Source organism: Micromesistius poutassou (genome assembly GCF_964030765.1).
Source record: "Micromesistius poutassou genome assembly, chromosome: 8".
Lineage (NCBI taxonomy): Eukaryota > Metazoa > Chordata > Actinopteri > Gadiformes > Gadidae > Micromesistius > Micromesistius poutassou.
The window spans coordinates 5,093,543-5,112,250 of NC_140278.1; the positions used below are offsets into that span (position 1 = coordinate 5,093,543).

The 18,708-nt window shown below is 46.2% G+C and overlaps 1 long non-coding RNA gene across 1 annotated transcript in view; it reads right to left on the reverse strand.

The window, feature by feature from the left end:
* Nucleotides 1-1,389: 1,389 nt before the first annotated feature.
* LOC311351902 overlaps nt 1,390-18,708 on the reverse strand; it is a 66,369-nt gene continuing 49,050 nt past the window's right edge. Inside the window, exons 4-5 of the long non-coding RNA XR_014636766.1 lie at nt 15,032-15,095; nt 1,390-1,508 (exon numbers count right to left, since the gene is read on the reverse strand). This is a non-coding gene — a long non-coding RNA (uncharacterized lncRNA). The remainder of the gene's footprint in view (nt 1,509-15,031; nt 15,096-18,708) is intronic.

Consider the following 18,708-nt stretch of genomic DNA (forward strand, 5'->3'; position numbering starts at 1 on the left):
TGGACATGTAGCATCTTCGACAACCGGATCCACGTGATAATTAAATATGAGTGATGCTCAAAACTGAATGTTAATCACCAATAAATACATTTAGTCCACATCTCAACCAATATTTGTGATGGTAAATGCTTTACAATATGCACACATTCACAGACCGATGGCGGAGTCAACCATGCAAAGCGACAGCCAGCTCGCCGGGAGCAGTCAGGGTGAGGCGTCTCGCTCAGGGACACCTCAGCACTCAGCTAGGAGGAGCCGGGGAGCGACCTAGCAACCTTGCGGTTACCAGCCAACCCGCTCTACCTCCTGCTGCCCGATGACTGCATCAGCACACTATTAGCAATGATATTCATTGGTACTAGGGCACCTGACACTTCATCTTAAAAGACCATTGCTGCTTGTGAACACAGCATCTCTGTATGCAGAGTGTTAAGGGCTTTTCCAAAAGCTATTGGATTGGTCATTTTTACCACATAATACAGGAAACTTAGAATTTTGACGTACGGCCAGAAGTGTTATAAGGTGTAAACTACAGGATAAGAATGGGAACGTTAAAAAAAACATAAAAAATGTCCAAGCAATAACTGTTTGATTGGATCCCATATTATATTTTAACTTCACATACTGTATATCACACCCCACATGTATATAGATATACAGTATATACACATACTGCTTTTGTGCTCTTTTTATTCAATAATTCATACAAATGTATTCCATTTACTTTGTTGCTGGGTTTGAATACTAAGCACTCACACTCATGCATAAACATAGAAATACTAACAAAATTATGCCGCGTAACATTCCGAGCTGCAATATTTTAAGCCAACAATAAATCTTTCAATTTTCCTAATCGGTCATCGCTGGCTGGCGCTGCGGTCAGTCCCCGTCCAACAGCCTGGCGATACAGAGGGGCCCCAAGATGCTCCGTCTAGCAGTGTGGTGGGATGAGTCTGGTGGCTCCAGCTGCTCCTCCTCATCCATCCAAGAGAGGAGCATGCGAGGGGCTGTTCCTCCCCTCTCATGGAACCGTTAGCTCCTTTCCTCCAGACTGGCCGAGTCGAGGCCAACGACAGGGCAGGTCCTCCTGACCAGCTTGTTATGAACTTAACCCGGCTCTTGAACCAACATGGCCCCCTAATCACCCTCCCCCTGGTCTCTAATTGGATTGTTTAATTCCTCCCCACTTCCCTGTGTGACGAGAGATGACCCTCACCTAAACTTCCAAATCGAATCGGCTCAAAGGATTCGCATTTGCATACTCCAGAAACACTAGTGGATCACGTGACCAATCAGGGAGCCAAGTACTTTGACACAAAAAGTAAATGAATACTATGATACAAGCTATGAGTCAAAGTACTTCAAATGGATCAAAAGTAGATCAAATGGGATGAATGTCCAGTTCATGGGGGTCAGAAGGAGCCGGTCTCACAGGTCAACGTGGTCAACGTGAAGTCATCAGGAGGTCGGCTGTAGTCCATGTTCCCTTTGTGATGCTCAGCACTCATCTGGAGAGAAAAAAATAAATAACATTTTTACTCAAACGTTAACATTACTACACAGATAAACCGTGATCCAAACCATACACAGCTCACTCTCTGTCCAGACTCCTCCGAGGAACTTAGCTTCATACGGTCCACAGAACCATACTATAGTCATAACTAGAGGAACTCAGAAATAGAAGTAATTACAGATCTAACACAAATGGTTTACCTCTCTGACTACAAAACAGACTTTTGCGTACTGTAAATGTTACCCATTGTTTAAACGCGTTTGGTTGGGGAATCATTTTAAAAAGAATTGTCCACTGCAGCACTTTCCACACAGTCTGACTACAAGAGAGGCTGAAGACAATGTGGTTAGCCATTACTAAGGTCCTTTATTGGCTTGTTTCTGGGCCCCTGAAGAGGAAGTCTGTGTTCACTGTGACACAGGGCTAATGGGGAAGCCTGGTTAGTGAATCACCAGCCTGGAGGAGACCAGTAAACCCCTGCAGTTTTGTACTTATTTTTAATTGTATTTTAACCTTGTGTAGAGATTTAAATTTCCCAGAAAAACTCTTATGAGTGTATTTTGCCAGTGGCACAGACACAATATGCCACTCTGTGTGTCTGTGTGTGTGTGAGTGTGTGTGCAGTTGTATGTGTGTGTGTGTGTGTGTGTGTGTGTGTGTGTGTGTGTGTGTGTGTGTGTGTGTGTGTGTGTGTGTGTGTGTGTGTGTGTGTGTGTGTGTGTGTGTGTGTGTGTGTGTGGTACAGTGGGCCACACACGTGTCTCTGTCTGTGTGCAAAGGAAATGGCTGACATTGAAAGATGTGACCAATTCTAATTTTAATTGCCAATGAGAAAAGAAGAGGAAAAAAAAGGTTCCCTCTATTTATGGGCTCTGTCCAGATGTGCAGGAGGGAAGGGTTTAGCCAGGAAAGCGTATTTCCTTATCACAATTAAAAGTAGTCGAAAAAAAAACTGACAGCAAACCTTTGAAGTTTGATTAGCAGTGGTAATATTGGATGGATCAGCGTTAGCCTGCAACAATGGGAAGTGAATGGGTGAAATGAAATTATTCCACAAAGCCAAAGGTAATGTTTTCCACGTCGTTGTCTCTCATTTTCCTTGAATTAGCCACATGGGGATTTCTTTTTTCCCATTTCTCCCGAGTGACAGATTTCCTGCCGGTGTTTGAAAAATAAAATATTAAATAAAAAACCTTTTGAGCCCCAACTGGGGACTTGATTAACAGGACAAAAGATGGTAGAAAAATATGGCAAGACAGAATGACTGCCAGTTAGAATGTAAAAGTCTAAAGGAACATCCTAGAAGGTTGTCGTACAGCAGTCAAGCAAAAGGTCTACCTCACTTTGCTGTATGTACAAATTTAGCATTCTGATTCAAAACCCAATGTAAACTGTGTACACGAAATCCACCGCACACATAAACACACACAAAAATAAAAAAACAACAGAAAAAAGATAAGAAAAAAAACATACACATGTAATTACTTTAACACACATGTGGAGGGCTGGAAAGCAATAATGTATATTGTTACAGAAAAAAAAAAACGAGTTGAGTTTTGAAGAAACAGAACGGGAACTGAGGTAAACATATTTATAGGAGAGAAAATGACATAGGGGGAAAAAAAGATAGACAATGCCATTCTCGTCTACGTTAACCCCTAGACATGAAACAGAGAAGAAACAGAAAAAGATAAATAAAAAAGGGAACCAGAGAGAGAGAGAGAAAGAGAGTTAGAGAGAGAGAGAGCCACAAACAGCCCATGGCGGTGGACTCCCGTGCTGTAAATTATTCATGTAATCAGCTGTAGAGGTGCAGGAGAGATACAGCAGGACAGACATTCAAAGAAAGGAAAACGGCAATGAGAAGGGACAGTGGAGCAGACAGAAGGGTATTGTATGATATAGAGAGAAACCCAGGGGCAGCGGGGTCAGAGAGAGAGAGAGAGAGAGGGAGAGAGAGAGAGAGAGCGAGAGCGAGAGCGAGAGAGAGCACATGACACCAGCAATCCCTGCAGGGTCCTTGGTGACCCAGGCCACCCAATCCCCTCCGCTGCAAAGATACAAAAACAAAAATACAATCAGCTGGGTTCTAGCAGAATTCCCCAACTTCACACTCACATGCCTGAGTTACCTCACCTCCTATTAAATGCTTTGCAGCGGTGCTCATTGCACGTTCCGGGGGAGATTGTGTTCCATGTTGAGATCACCGCCAGGCCGCGTGGGGGTCCTGGCAGTGGTTCAGAACTGCGAGCTCGACGGGAACAGACTCCTCTTCTACCTCCTGCCCCACTGACCTCTCCATGTTTTGTCTAGACTCTGGATGCAAGTATCCATGTCTGACTGCCTGCCTGCCGGCATAGCTGTGTGCATCTGTCTCTGTCTGCCTGCGTGTACAGTATGCATGGTATCCATCTCGTACGGTCTCTATGTACAGTATCTCTCTCTGTGTGTCCCTCTGCATGCCTGTGTGTATACCGTAACTCTGTCTGTCTGATCGGTGTACTGTATGTATTTATACGCATTGTAAGCAAGTTAGTAAATGCATATTTAATTAACACATATTAACAGTAACTAATAAAACGTAATAAATGCACACACACTCACACACACACACAAAACAGATGGTACTCTAATTTAAAAAGCTTACTGAGGGGGATTTTGCCATTTCATTTCACAGGGAAGTCACAGCTAAGTGTGTTAGTGTGCATATCCTCAATTTGGGAAACAAGCATGAATGCGCATGCAAGCTAAACCATGACTGCATCCATTCAGCGCTCCCATTCGTCCACTGAAATCAGGACGACGAGCATATGTCCGGTCCAATTATTGTCAATCGTCAACACATTTATATAACCTTGTTAGTACTGTCCTTTCAAACTTTTTTTTACATTTTCCTCTCCCGTCACCTCATATTCTTTATCTCTTTCCCCGCCCGCCTTGCAAGCACAAATCATACACAAATAGGCGGAACAATATGTTCAAAACGCAGCACACATCATATTGAACTCATGGCACTTATCCTGCTCTACGCGTAACGCTTCAATGCCTGCGAGTCTCTCTGCTTTTTCACTTTCCTTTTTTTTCCTTGCACTGAAGATGCTGATGCACAAATTCCCATGGGTTTGGCACAGGGGTCACACGTCAGTGGAAACAGCAAACAAACACAGTCTTATGAGCGTACAAACACCCTCAAAGCGCTGGCTCTCACTCTGAGAATGCCTGTGTGTGTGTGTGTTAGTGCGTGTGCGTGTGGGTGTGTGTTTGTTTGTGTGTTTGTGTTTGTGTCTTTGTGTGTGTGTGTGTGCGTGTTTGTTTGAATTTGAGAGTGCGTGCGTGTGTGTGTGTGTGTGTGTGTGTGTGTGTGTTTGTGTTTGTGCGGGTGTACACGTGCACGTTAAAATGCGTACGTGTACACCCGTGCGAGACGAAGGGGCGAGGAGGCTTGATCACAAGGCGCAAAACAAGGCGTTTCAAAGGCGCTGAGAGACGACCCGCCGGAGATTTACGACAGCGTTTCAACAGCGGTGCCTGGCAGTAAAAAGAGAGCTCTGGACGACCGACGCATGGCGTCAGAGCGTGGGATGGAAACGACAAAAGAGTCAGAGAGCAGCAAAAGTGACGAGAGAGAGAGAGAGAGAGAGAGAGAGAGAGAGAGAGAGAGAGAGAGAGAGAGACACACGTGTGTGTGTGTGTGTGTGTGTGTGTGTGTGTGTGTGTGTGTGTGTGTGTGTGTGTGTGTGTGTGTGTGTGTGCATGCGAATGGATGGGTGAGTGACTGAGTGAGTGACTGAGTGTGTTTGTGTGTGTGTCTCCAGGCATCTAGAGGGGCTGGGCGTGTTCCCACAACATGCTGCAGTCAGCAGCGGTTTGGAAAACCCATCCCTAATTAGTGGAGGAAAACCAGAAAGCCAGTAATGAAAAAGGGAAATAAAAGGCAATCGGCCAAGGGACAATTAAAAACACCAGCACCACATTCCCCCCAAAACACACACACACAAATCATCACCGTCGGCATCAGGAGAAAACATGTTCAAACTAAATTCCACACAACCTTTATGTACTTACAGTATACATGTCGAAAACTTCACCCCGTGGAGGAGTGTTTGACTACTTTTCGCGGTGACTAACGTGTCATGTTTTGTCTTCCACAGATGGGTGACTTTAAAGAACACGTCCACAGTCCGTGTCAGGAAACGGCGGGCCCGCGTGTGATAGGCTAGAACAACACGGTTGTCAAGACAATGGTGATGAGTTAAAGGCTTCGAGGAAGAGCAACACACATCACGTGGCCCGGGGCCGAAGTGATGGATGGCCAGGGGCCAAGGGCCACATAAACCCTTTGTCACGTACACGACACTCAAACTCCCAGCGCGACCCCCACATATAGGCGACATGTGTAAACGTTATCTTAGGCCTGGATACGAAGGGCGTCATAAAAATGCAACCAAAAACCTGAAAACCCTTTCTGCCTTTCAAGCGTTTTGTTCCAAACCTTGAAGCAATGTTGATTACCTAGATTCTTCAACTCACTCCTTATATTTTAAGTCACAAGTGTACGTTTATTAGGAATTGGTGAGAAGGACGTCTTAAAAATGTCAGACATGTCACAATAATCACCGCAACTCAAACCTGAAAACCCTTTCTGCCTTTCCAGCTGTTAGTTGCAACTTTTTTACGAGCACCGACGATGACGAAGTGCGGTCATTCCTTACACTCAAAGAAATATATTTGACAGTTATTAAAAAGGAAAGTGTTCACATAACCTCATAAAAGAAACACAAACCCGAATATGGGCTGCTCTGTTTGTGCCCTTGTTTCCCTCGCTCTGGTCACAGACCAAACAAAAGCACACACTTTCCTTTCCCTATCCTTCACACCACACCTCCCTATCACATAGCCATACCTCCCTGCTTTCTGCCGGAGCCTCCTCTCCCTCCTCTGTGAATCCCCGTTCTGTCAGGAGGATCATTTGTTAGGGGCTTTGTCCCTGGCGAGGGGGAGTGTAATGTAACCCCTCTGCACGGATGACCCCCGCACTGCCGCCGTGATATCAGGGCCTTGGAATGCCCCTCGCTGTCCACCAGGCATTAGGGGGTGGGGGGTGGGGGGGGGGGTTGATTGACAGGTGGTGAGTCAGGACAGACGGCGGCGAGTGAAACAGTGAGAACAAAGTAAAGCAAAAAGTGAGACGGAGAGAGCGAGAGAGGGAGAGTGGGAAAGAGAGTAGCAATGCGGGAGAGAGATGAGGGTGGTGGGGGGGGGGTGGGGACTGCGAAAGAGTGGCAAAAAAAAAGGGATGCAACAGAAGTGAGGTGAGAGAGAGATGGAGAGAAAGACATGTTAAGACACATGCACACACACACGCACCCAAACACAGCCAAGCGGACCGAGAGAGAGAGACAGACGTGCAGACAGACATGCAGACAGAGAGAGAGACAGACGTGCAGACAGAGAGAGAGACAGACGTGCAGACAGACATGCAGACAGAGAGAGACAGATGTGCAGACAGAGAGAGAGACAGACGTGCAGACAGACATGCAGACAGAGAGAGAGACAGACGTGCAGACAGACAAGCAGACAGAGAGAGAGAGACAGACGTGCAGACAGACAGAAGATGGAGGGAGACTGGAGACGGACTCTGGAGGTCGGTTTGGCGGTTCAAACGTCATTTTGCGGCGCCTGGCGGGGGCTGGCTCCTCTTTGCTAAACCAGTTCACCGCTCACTAAGTGTTTTAATTGCTTTCAAAAGATGACAGTGCGGCTCCAGTGGCGGTCCAGAGTGTGAGACACACGTCTCCTCCTCTGTGGGTAACCAATTAACTCAATGGTAATCGACAATAAGTGACATTTCAACTTGGAGGACGGAAGGAGGGGGGGGGAGTAGAAAAGACATGAGAGGAAGATGGGCATTTGGAGGAGAGAAAGAAAAGATATAAGGAAGCGATGAATGGAGAAAATAATTTGGATTTGTGTGTATGGTTTTGTGTATGGGAGAGAGAGCAAGAGTGACAAGAGAGAGAGAGAGAGAGAGAGAGAGAGAGAGAGAGAGAGAGAGAGAGAGGGAGAGGGAGAGGGAGAAGGAGATAGAGGAGAGATTTAAAGGGTCTGATGTTGAGGTCATGGAAACTAGAGTTGGCTGGCTTCTGGATTAGCCAGGGAATGTCTGGACTGTGGCTGGAATGCTTAATCACATAGTCAACACAGAAATAACACAGATACCGTGGCTCTTTAAATCAAATCGACACATTGTGTTCATCAATCGACTGAAAGTCTTCCTTCAGAATGTGTTTCTACAGATTCTACAGGGTGTTGATAGAAATGATGTTATCACTGCTCATCCATGCTTACTTGTACCTCGAATCGTAATTTCACCTATTGCGCGTGTAGCACGCTTTCTTCTTACAAAGAAATGATGAGAATCACCTTTTCATCCGATTCTCTATTTGTTTTTTCACAGTTGTGCGGGTATACCAACACATTACGACAGCTAACAGTTGGTGAATAGATTCCCATTCATGCCAACATAGAAAAAGATGAGAGCCTTTGAACAATAATACTCATTCATGCAGGATTCAATAGCCTCAGGGGTTCCCCGGCCCGGAGTTCATTTGGTCCACTGCGACCAGCGGCGGGAATACTTGAGCGGAGAGGAAGTGATATCTGTATCACAGCAGAAAGAAAACAGCCCCAACAGGTACCTGGCCAACACAAATATGTATCTGTATCCGGCTTGGAGATATGTGATACCTTATGATATTTCTCCCTTCACTAGTCCTCAAGTTGAAATTATTAAGAGATTTACAATTTTTAAAGCAGAGAGCTACACTGCAAAAAAATCCAGTCTGCAGTTCCAATCCCAGCCACAAGGGCTCTTATGTAAAAGTGACATATTACAGATATGACAGCTAAACTGATTTACTGTTATTACAGGCTCACTGAGCAAATGAATTTTCCTGAAGCCGGTCGCAGTCCCTAGATTCCTTCATGACAGTAATGAATAAGTTGTGTTGCTCTAATTCTTTTAAAATAAACATATATTCATTAGGATCATGTGATCACCATGGGGCCTAATAAAACAAAACATTGGCCAGCATTTCCCCACTGGAATATTATTGTTGATCATTTTTAGCAGCCTGGTATTATTTGAGTACTAAATAAACTTAGTCTGGACGAGTCTGGAGAATGTAAGGTTTTGAGCGGGTATATGGCAGCGATCCAGTGGTAAATGAGTTGCCTTTGAGGTATGGCCCTGGTTGTTATTAGACCAAACAGGAGTTGCTATAGCATCCAAGAGCCATGGCCAGCCATGTAAGATACAATAAAAGGGAACGTTTATTTTCCGTTTAATACAATTTTGTCTTTTGAATTTTTATCAAGAGTAAAAACCGAAATAGTTCACAGTCTAACGAGAGTAAGGCATTTACATTCAGGGCATTTAGCAGACGCTTTCATCCAGTAAGGAAAACAAAACAAAAAGGCGTGTTTCAAAAGCTTCGCTGGGCGGAGAGACATAGAATTTCCACGGTCCTAAAGGGAGTCTCCCCCTAAAAACGACATTCCCTCTCCCTTTGCTGGGCTGAAACTCAACCCCCCCCCTAACCACCTGGGATTACAGTGCAGGTACAGTCAGTGCTCCGCGCCTCCTTCTGCTCACAGGAAGCCGCCTATTCCTACCTGGCAGAGCCCTTCCCACGCCAGGGAAGTGGCGTGCCACATGAAGGCTGTGCGGTGCCGTGTGTTTACATGCCGTAATTTGCACAGGTGAGAGAGGAGAGCGGCTGGTTCTGGGTGGGGGTGGGTGGGGGTGGGGGTGGAGTAGGGACACACAGCGGGGCCTTGTTCTGTCCCCCTGGGGTCGCGGGGCCCCCCGGAGCACGGAGGGGGGTGTGGCGAGCCCGGCGTTGGATGTGGTTCTGCTTTGGTGCGCCGCTGCTGAACCCTGTTGACTGTTGGCTCTCCGGCGGCTCTGCTGCACACGGGGCAGGTACGCCGCTCCGCTAGGAGAGCTCCGCAAGATGTGACTGCACACTTGCAAAGGTTTTACCTGTGTGTGTGTGTGTGTGTGTGTGTGTGTGGGTGTGGGTGTGTGTGTATATGTATGTGTGGATATGTTTGTGTTTGTGCATGCGTGCGTAGGTGCCTGCGTGTGTGTGTGAGTGTGTGTGCGTGCGTGCGTGCATGCATGTGTGTGTGTGTGTGTGCGTGTTTGTGGGTATGTGTGTGTGTTACACAGACAGGGTCAGACAGGATGCGTTAAAGTGGCGTGCTTGAATATTCCAGCTGTAACGCACTCGCAGGGCTCGCAGGTTTCGGAGTAATTGAGCGTGGCGCTTTACACTAAACGTCAACACAACACCGGCAGGTCCTCGCATACAGGATAAACACGCTGGGGAAGTGCCTCTGTGGGTTTGGCTCACCTGGTCCCTGCGCTATAGACAAAGAGGTTATTGAGTGGAAGGATGCTATATATATATATATATATATATACACTGTATGATACTGGGAAACTCTCCCAGGCAGCGTTGAGACACGCACCAGCCAAGCGCACCTTAGGTGGGCCTCAGGATGACACATAATAAGCGCCAGAAGACAGACAGGAGACAGATAGCTTACTCACTGGTACACGGCTCCACACATGAAGAGAACATTGGCTTAAGGGTTATTTGGAGTAAGCAATAGTTAGTCGCTTCCGAACCCTATCCATCACAACATGCTTGGCCTTTGAGTCAGAGTTGTGCTTTGTGACTTTTAAAAAGGCAGGATGTTTTCTTTTATAATTGTATAATCATTAAACCCACAATTGCCTGATGTGTTTATTACATTGCTGGATTGGACAAGGACAATGATGATGTTTTCTATTATACAAAGGTTTGGAATATATTCCATTGTAGCATCACTGGCATATATCACACAATGACATGATCAAAATAAATCTGTCTATTTTATTCCATTATTGTCAATAGGTTGTATGTTGTTCAAGCTATTCACAACAATTCCCCACCTTCATTCCTTTCAGTCCTACAAGGTCTACTTTCGAAAGCCTTTCTACTTTACTGCAGGTCCAGATGCATGCATAATCCCACGTAGAACATGAAGTTCATACCGTGAAGGAGATGTGTCTCCTTCACAGTTGAAACTCTCCTCAACCCCCTGCCAATGTTGTGAAGGGAGTAAAAGGGGCCCTTAAAAATGTCTGGTTTCCTTCATCCGCTGCCTTCCTAAACTAAACCCTCCGCCCATGATCTACGGACTTTAGCGTGTCCTGTTTATGTCTCCCCCTCCTTGTTTTGGTCCGCTAATAAGTCACGCATTCACCCTTCCGTAACCCACCCTCGACCCATCCTCCTCTTCCTCCTCCATATTTTTATCATCTGTCGTTATCACCCATCTTAAACATGGCTAGTTCCGGCCCCTCACTAAAAAGTCTTGTTCTCTCCATCATCCCCCCTGTCTAACTCCTTCCGTTGCAACGAGCCGACTCCGTTCCCGCTTTGATCGCAGAGAGGATTGGCCGTGATGGATTGGCAGGCGTACGAGTGGCGACCTGATGAGCGTTAAATCACGTTGACGATAACAGACCGGAACAAGAGATCGGACCTCATGGTGAGCGTGCACTCCGACGTTTGACTCACGCGTGCCGGAGTTTGTCTGTGCGTTATCATCATCGGCAAATTCCATTTAAAAGTTTGGATATCTGACTCAGATCGGACTTTTGTGACTTAGACACTTGGTAATAGGTGTGTGCGTGTGTAGGTGCGCACACGCATGCAGACACACGCGGACAGACACACATGTTTCCCTCGCACTGTAAATTTAATAGCGAGTTACTGAGCAGCAATTCCTCTGAAAATCCAACTTCTGTCAAGCAAGCATCCAATTGCTTGCATGTCTTCCTGCATGTCTGCCTGCACTCTGTTTCTTTTCAAAGCATTGAATTTCATAGACCTTGAGCAGAAGAAAAAAAAGGGAAGAAATATGAAGGAACAGGATTGCGGGAGAGGAAAAAAACCAAACAACTAAGGTAATAACCTGATTTTCTCTCAGTTGGTTTTGATTTATGAAAGGAAGAGAGTGTCAAAAAACCCAGCAGGCGCACCCTGCCTTGATTCCCTGCCAGATTTATTTCTCTCATAGTGAGAGAGAGAGAGAGAGAGAGAGAGAGAGAGGAGAGGGAGAGAGAGGGAGAGAGTGACAGATGGAGAGAGAGAGAGAGAAAGAGAGAGAGGGAAAGACTGAGTGAGAGGAATATAAAACAAACTTAAAGGGCAGTCTGAGGAAGATACTGATAAAAGAGAAGTACACTCGTCTCTCTTTCCATTATGCTTGGAAATGAATCGACTGCTAATGGGGAAAAGAAATTACTAGAAGAAGAATGACAGGAGAGGTTTAAAAAATAATACCACAAGGATACGTGGAGAGCACGGGTATTTTGATAAATGAATCAATTTTTTTAATGGCATGATAAAGGAAAATACTACTTTCTGATTTAAATACACCTTTCATTGAGCTGTGATAATTCAGTCAGGATGATTGCCTGCCAGAAACGAGGAGCAATGGGAGGCGAGGAGAAAAAAAAAAGACCCTGGAAACAAGACAAGAGGAGAGGGAGACAAGGAGGAGTATGGGTAAAACACTGCATCACACGCAACCCCCCCACACACACACACACACACACACTAACACTAACACACGCACACATGTGCACACACACGTGCCCATACAAACACACACACACACACACACATACATACACACCCACGCACGCACGCACACCCACTGATGCACACACACACACACACACACACACACACACACACACACACACACACACACACACACACACACACACACACACACACACACCACGAGATCCAGTTGATTATGCCAGGTGTCTTGTATTCACACATGACGAGCATTTGAATTTTTAACTCCCCCGAAAACATGTGTCAGCCCTCACCCCTCCATCTGCCACCTTGGTGCACCCCTACTCCACCGCCAGCGCAATTAAAGGCGGAGGGAAAAAAAAACGGGGTGGGGCTGCGTCAATTTACCTCCCAATTTACCCTCTTACATTATACATTTTCCCCCTCCATGTTGGGGAGTTTTGCATAAAGGCGGCAGGGTGCCATTCTTCCCCACAAAATCATTTCCATAAAACCAAAAGATTGGGGGGGGGGGGGGGTCACAATTTGTGGATTTCCACGCTGCTTAGCTGAAGTGGATACGACCCAATACATTCTGTTGGCAGCTGTATTCAAATGGACAGTGTTGCGTCTGTGTGTGTACGTGTGTGCATGTGTGTGTTTGTGTGTACGTGTGTGTGTGTGTGTGTGTGTGTGTGTGTGTGTGTGTGTGTGTGTGTGTGTGTGTGTGTGTGTGTTGTGAGGGGGGGCGTGATATTACTTTGGCCAACAAAACAACAGGCCATGATAAGTCTTCTTAAGAGTACTTTTGGAGGTGGAACGATGTCTGATCAGGAGACTTCAGATCAGTTATATAAAAGAGAAGCATTGATCTGACCGTGCCATTCAATCACAAGGTTAGATCAATTCTTCATTATTCTGCACGTATTCGCCTGCCGGAGTAATAATGTTAACCCCAAATTAATGTGTGCGCGTGTGTGGTTTTGTCTGTCACGTCGTATAACGTCCCTTTTGTGTGAAAACTCATCAGCACCTTGACAGAAAAAATACAAAAATAAAACATGAAATCCCTCCGCAGCAATATCCTAGTGAAATAATATTAACGATTTCCACATAAAGCAACGGATTACTTAAAGACAGATGGGGGTGGGGGGGGGGGGGGGGGGGGGGGGTGGGGGGTGGAGTTGGTTGTAAATTCATCTTTCAAAGGAAAGAAGATAATTGCTTTCTGCAACGCTTGAAGACTTCCAGCCAGGCAAACACAGGCATTAAAACCCATGAAAGCGTGAATATGTGATAAGTGTCAGAAGAATTGGGGAGAAAAAAAATAACAGACTTTTTTTTTCACCACCAACTCAGAATAATTAAAATGTTATTGAAAATGATTTAAATGGACTGCATTTACATAGGGCTTTTCTCCCCAGTGGTCGCTCAAAGCGATTTCCCCATTCTGTTTGTCTTTGGCTGTAGAGTTTTTTTGGTGCAAGCGTATCCGTTTCAGCAGCCCAGCACCTCATCCAGAGGGTATTTTATGAAAAGCAGCAGGGCCACTCCATTGGAAACCAATGCCCTTGCTTAGGACTCCTGGTCGTAATTGGTTCTTGCAACTAAGTCGATGAATTAAGCACAAAGGTAAATGGTCAAGGAGGATTCGACGGCAGGGAAAGTATTTCTTTCTGAACCCCAGTGGCTTTCCTCTTCATCTCTTTCACCACTTCTACCCTTTGAGAAGAGACAACATCTGACCCCTCAGATCTCTTGTTTTCTTTCTCCCACCCAAGCTTATTTCCGTTTTAAATTCCCGAAAGTCAATTTATCATGTTGATTTTACCCTCTATATCGACTTGCATTTTATTTACTGTCATTTACTGCTGACCTGCATCCCCCCCTCCTACCCTCTCTCTCTCTCGTTAATAAGACGAGCAGGGAGGACATGATTTCAGTTTATTTCTATTTACTAGAAAGCAAGTGCAATCATCCCTCTTAAATAGGCTACGGTAATTGAATTTATACGATCAACAGCTTCCCACTATGGTACAAAAGTTTTCTCTGTACAGCCTGTAACCTTGTAGCATCTATGAACCATACCCAGCAGTATAGTATGAATTACCTGTAGTAATGTTAATTCAGTAACTCAGAGGGGAGTTTGGAGTACAGATCGGTGGTTTGGAACAATCGAGCACTCTATATTCAGCGGTAAACCACATTCTTATCCTCCAAGGACCAGCGCAGTATTGTGTCAGCTGCTGATGTATAGGATGTTTGGAAGACGTTTTAAAAAATATCTTTGCAATACTCTATTTCCCTAGATATGGCTGCAATGCTTTTCTTCATGGAACAAATTCCACCCCAGGAACATTATCTCTGGATACCCGCCGGTATTTAGTCCACTGCAAGACAAGTTGCTATTATCACGAGGCCTTTAGGAATTCACAATGTCCTGAATTAAAAAGAACTATTAATCCACGAGTGTAATCCGCCCAGAGCCCGGAGCAGAGTATTCACGCTGGGCCGGGCTCAGAGAACACAGACACAGTGTGCCGGTGGTCAGTGTTGTTCTACACCACTGACCATACAGATAATGTGTGTGTGTCTGTGTGCGCACGTGTGTGTGTGTGTATGTGTATGTGTATGTGTGTGCGCGCGCGTGTGTGTGTGTGTGTGTGTGTGTGCGTGCGGTCCATCGGAGGTCAATGGTGATATAACACTGGGGTGTGTACATGTGGGTGTGTATGTTCTCTGCCGGTGGTCACTGATGACATAACATAATGTGTGTGTGTGTGTGTGTGTGTGTGTGTGTGTGTGTGTGTGTGTGTGTGTGTGTGTGTGTGTGTGTGTGTGTGTGTGTGTGTGGTTTCTCTTCTATTGTCGTTACCTGCTGAAGAGGAAAATCCCTACAAGGTGGTCCTCTCACTCTGGAAGTGGGCGTGGGGGGGGTCCTGTAACGGATAAAACAGTGAATTAATTGTAAGAAGGACTTTTTTTTTATTGAAAAAAGGATCTGTAGTAGAGAATAATTTAAGAAGCTGTTGGATTAGAGTGGTATTGTGCAACGTTTTAAATTATATTTGAACATAAGAGGCTGCATGCATGCAGTCCACCTTTCTGTACTCAGAATGAACCTGGTCCCACTTGGTAGTGTTACTATCAAACTGTGTTGAAACACAATACCTCAGAAGTTGAATCAGCATGACACACGTCGCATTTTGTTTTTACAATGAAAATGAGTAAATGAGTTCTTCAGAATTCATCACAGCACATCACAAACCAAGATTAGTACCATAGCCAATATGTAAAGTGGGCATACACTGTGTGTGTGTGTGTGTGTGTGTGTGTGTGTGTGTGTGTGTGTGCGTGCGTGCCTGCCTGCCTGCCTGCGTGCATGCGTGTGTGCATGTGCGTGCATGAGCACGTGTGCATGTGTGCAGGGTAAGGCAGGGTCTGGTGGATTTCCGTCTGTGTGTACAAACACAGAGGCCCCGAGGATAGAAAAGAAATCACAACGACGCCAAGTGTGCCGGAATTACTGGAGCAAATAAAGAAGTAAATATCCCGGGCCCCGGTGTAGATGGAAACCCGGGACCGGGGGGGGGGGGGGGGGGGGTATGATGCACACCTGCGTGCACCGAGGCAGCTCTGATGCAAAAGAAGAAGGATCTGGAGTTTGAATCCCTAAGCTGGCCCTGCCCACCGCCCAGGAGACGGACGGACGCAGCCGACCCCTTCCAGATAATCACAGCACAGACCCAAACGACAATAACAAGCAAAAGGCCATCACACAGGTCCTCCCTTTTCCTGCATCTTCATTCCTGATTCCCGCAATTCATTTACTCCACCCCTCCCACACACACACACACACACACACACGCACACACACACCTTTATTTGTATGTCACATGTAAAATTCTAATTTCAATCTCTTTGACCACCATCACCCCACCCCCCCCCCCCCCCCCCCCCCCACACACACACACACACACACACACGGCTCTTGACCTCCCACGATGTGTGTTATGTGAGTTCTTCATCACCGCCATCAGTCCCTTTGAGCACAAATTGAAAGTGTCAGTGGAAAGCACAGCTGGCCAACTGGGAGGGGGCGGGGGGGGGACGCAGAGTATATGGCAATAACAATAAAACATTTTACATCCCCACCGCCGCGACTGTATGGACAAAATCTATAGCGCACAGCCTCAGTCCCTCTGCTCGCGGGAGGAGAGATAGCGGGGCCCGGAGATGCACGAGCGCACAGCTCGGAACAAAAACATTTTTATTCATCGCGCACGGCGTGATTGCATTCTAAATGGGCGGAGCGTCATAAAAGGTGGTTTCGAATGAAAAAAAACAAAACTGTTTGTCTTCATTTGGGGCAATGATGCGTGGGTGGGAAAAGTCTGTGTGGATACTCTCGTCTCTGTGTTTAATGTGTGTGTGTGTGTGTGTGTGTGTGTGTGTGTGTGTGTGTGTGTGTGTGTGTGTGTGTGTGTGTGCTAATACATGTACGTCTACATTTATGGTTGCCTTTGATTACTGGAGGAGAGGGGCCGTGTTGGGGCTGTCTGTGCGAGCATGTCCTTCCATCCCAGTGTGTGTGTGTGTGTGTGTGTGTGTGTGTGTGTGTGTGGGGGGGGGGGGGGGGGGGGGGGCAATGAAGTCGCGTGGCTGAGACACAGCCTCGCTGTTTGTTCAGCGATACCAATCCCAGCCCCTGTGTTCAAGTCCAACGGACACCACACAAAGGTCTGCACCCACGTTTTTATTTGTACTTCATATTACTTTGAGGCTTGAAATGAAAGAATTTGGCAGGAGGGTTGGGGGAGGGGGAGGGGGGGGGGTGAAATAAAAAGAAAGTATATTTTGTTTTTGTTCCATCTCACAGCCTCGTCTAGGGAACTGCAAATAATGTTCAAAATGGCTGCCGGAAGGCACAGAGGACCGTGCAGTAGCAGAGGTTATTCTTTTTTTCTTTAAAAAAAGATCATATCACCCTTTTATTTTCATTTGAGCCACTTACTTACCAGGGTCATTGAGGAAAATGCTAGCGATCTCGGCGAACCCTTGGTAATAATGAGCTAATCGGCCCATGTTCGGCTAGTGGGCTAGCAGAAGAACTGCTCGCCCAGTCCTTCTTCCCGGGCATCAGCTGCTACGAATCACGTGTGTACGAGTCTAAAGGGGGTCGTACAAAGGACGCGGGCGAGACGGAGCGCTCAGGAAAAAAAACCCAAACAAAGCCTTTTGGTTTTTAATGAAGCTGCACATACCAACCAAGGGCCTACATTCAGCTCCGACCAGGGTGCCAAATGGCTTCAACTGCCCCCACCGCGAGCAGTGTCTTGGAGCCGATACGCGACGCGACACGGCACTTCTCCACTGGCAAGTGAGCCACTCCACTCAGACACAGGTTTACTGTGCGTTTCGGGTAGAACGCGGTATTACTCATATTGTGTTGTGGTGTCAGTGACAACCAGTTCCCAATACACTTCCTCATATGAATAACCGGTGGTGTTATTCATGTATTCAGAGGAGAAGTAAGAGTTTAACGACACAACGGCTGCTCTCTCGAACACAAAATGAACACCAGTAGGGGCAATTTGTACACCTACAGGAATGGAGGTAAGTTTCACTTCAACACTGGGGGGGGGGGGGTGGCGGATCAGTTTCCGAGTAATTACCTTGCTTTTTAGGGGTTTTTCCAAATAGGAAAAAAAACAACAACCCTGTTATCGATCGCTTCTTTGCCCATTGCGAACCCAAAACCATGTGGATTAGCACAAACCAATATCCAAACCAACCCGGGGATTTATTGCCTTGTTAAAGCAACTATTTTAACACATGCTGAAATTAATCAGTGAAGAATTTCACACATCCAGTGATTGTTTAGTGATTGATCAGTGAACAATCACTGAACAATTGTACAAATTTGTAGTGTCATGGCCAGTCCTCTTGCGTCTCCAATGGGGGTGTTCCTTTCAACAGCAAGTAGGAATTTATTGTGAAAGTATTCATTCTTTATTAAATCTACATTACATTTGAATGAAGCTGAAAAGTGGGGGATACATGCCCCCCCCCCTTCCCCTTCCCTTCCGACACCCACACACACACTAAATCTCAGCCTATGCCTACAGCAAAGTTATCACACCCACCTTAAGGATTCGAAAAGTAATACGACTACTTGTGATTACTTCTCCGTCGGTGGGTGTGCACAAAGTGTCAGGTAGGTCGAGATCCCGGACCCCACCACTCCAGTTCTACCATCTGCTATCATCAGCCCACTGGGAAGCCGGCTGCACAGAGAGGCGGGGAAGGGTGCTATACGCTAAGCTAACCTCTGTCAGGCCCCAAACACTGAGTTTGATGTCAGGACACATACATTATTTAACATTGTAGCTTGTTTATCCAACCAAAATTAAAGCACTCGCGGTTGCAGTTTGAACAGAGAGATGTCTGCTGTGTGTGTGTGTGTGTGTGTGTGTGTGTGTGTGTGTGTGTGTGTGTGTGCGTGTGTTTGTGTGCGAGTGCGTGCATACAATTATCCACATACGAAAAACT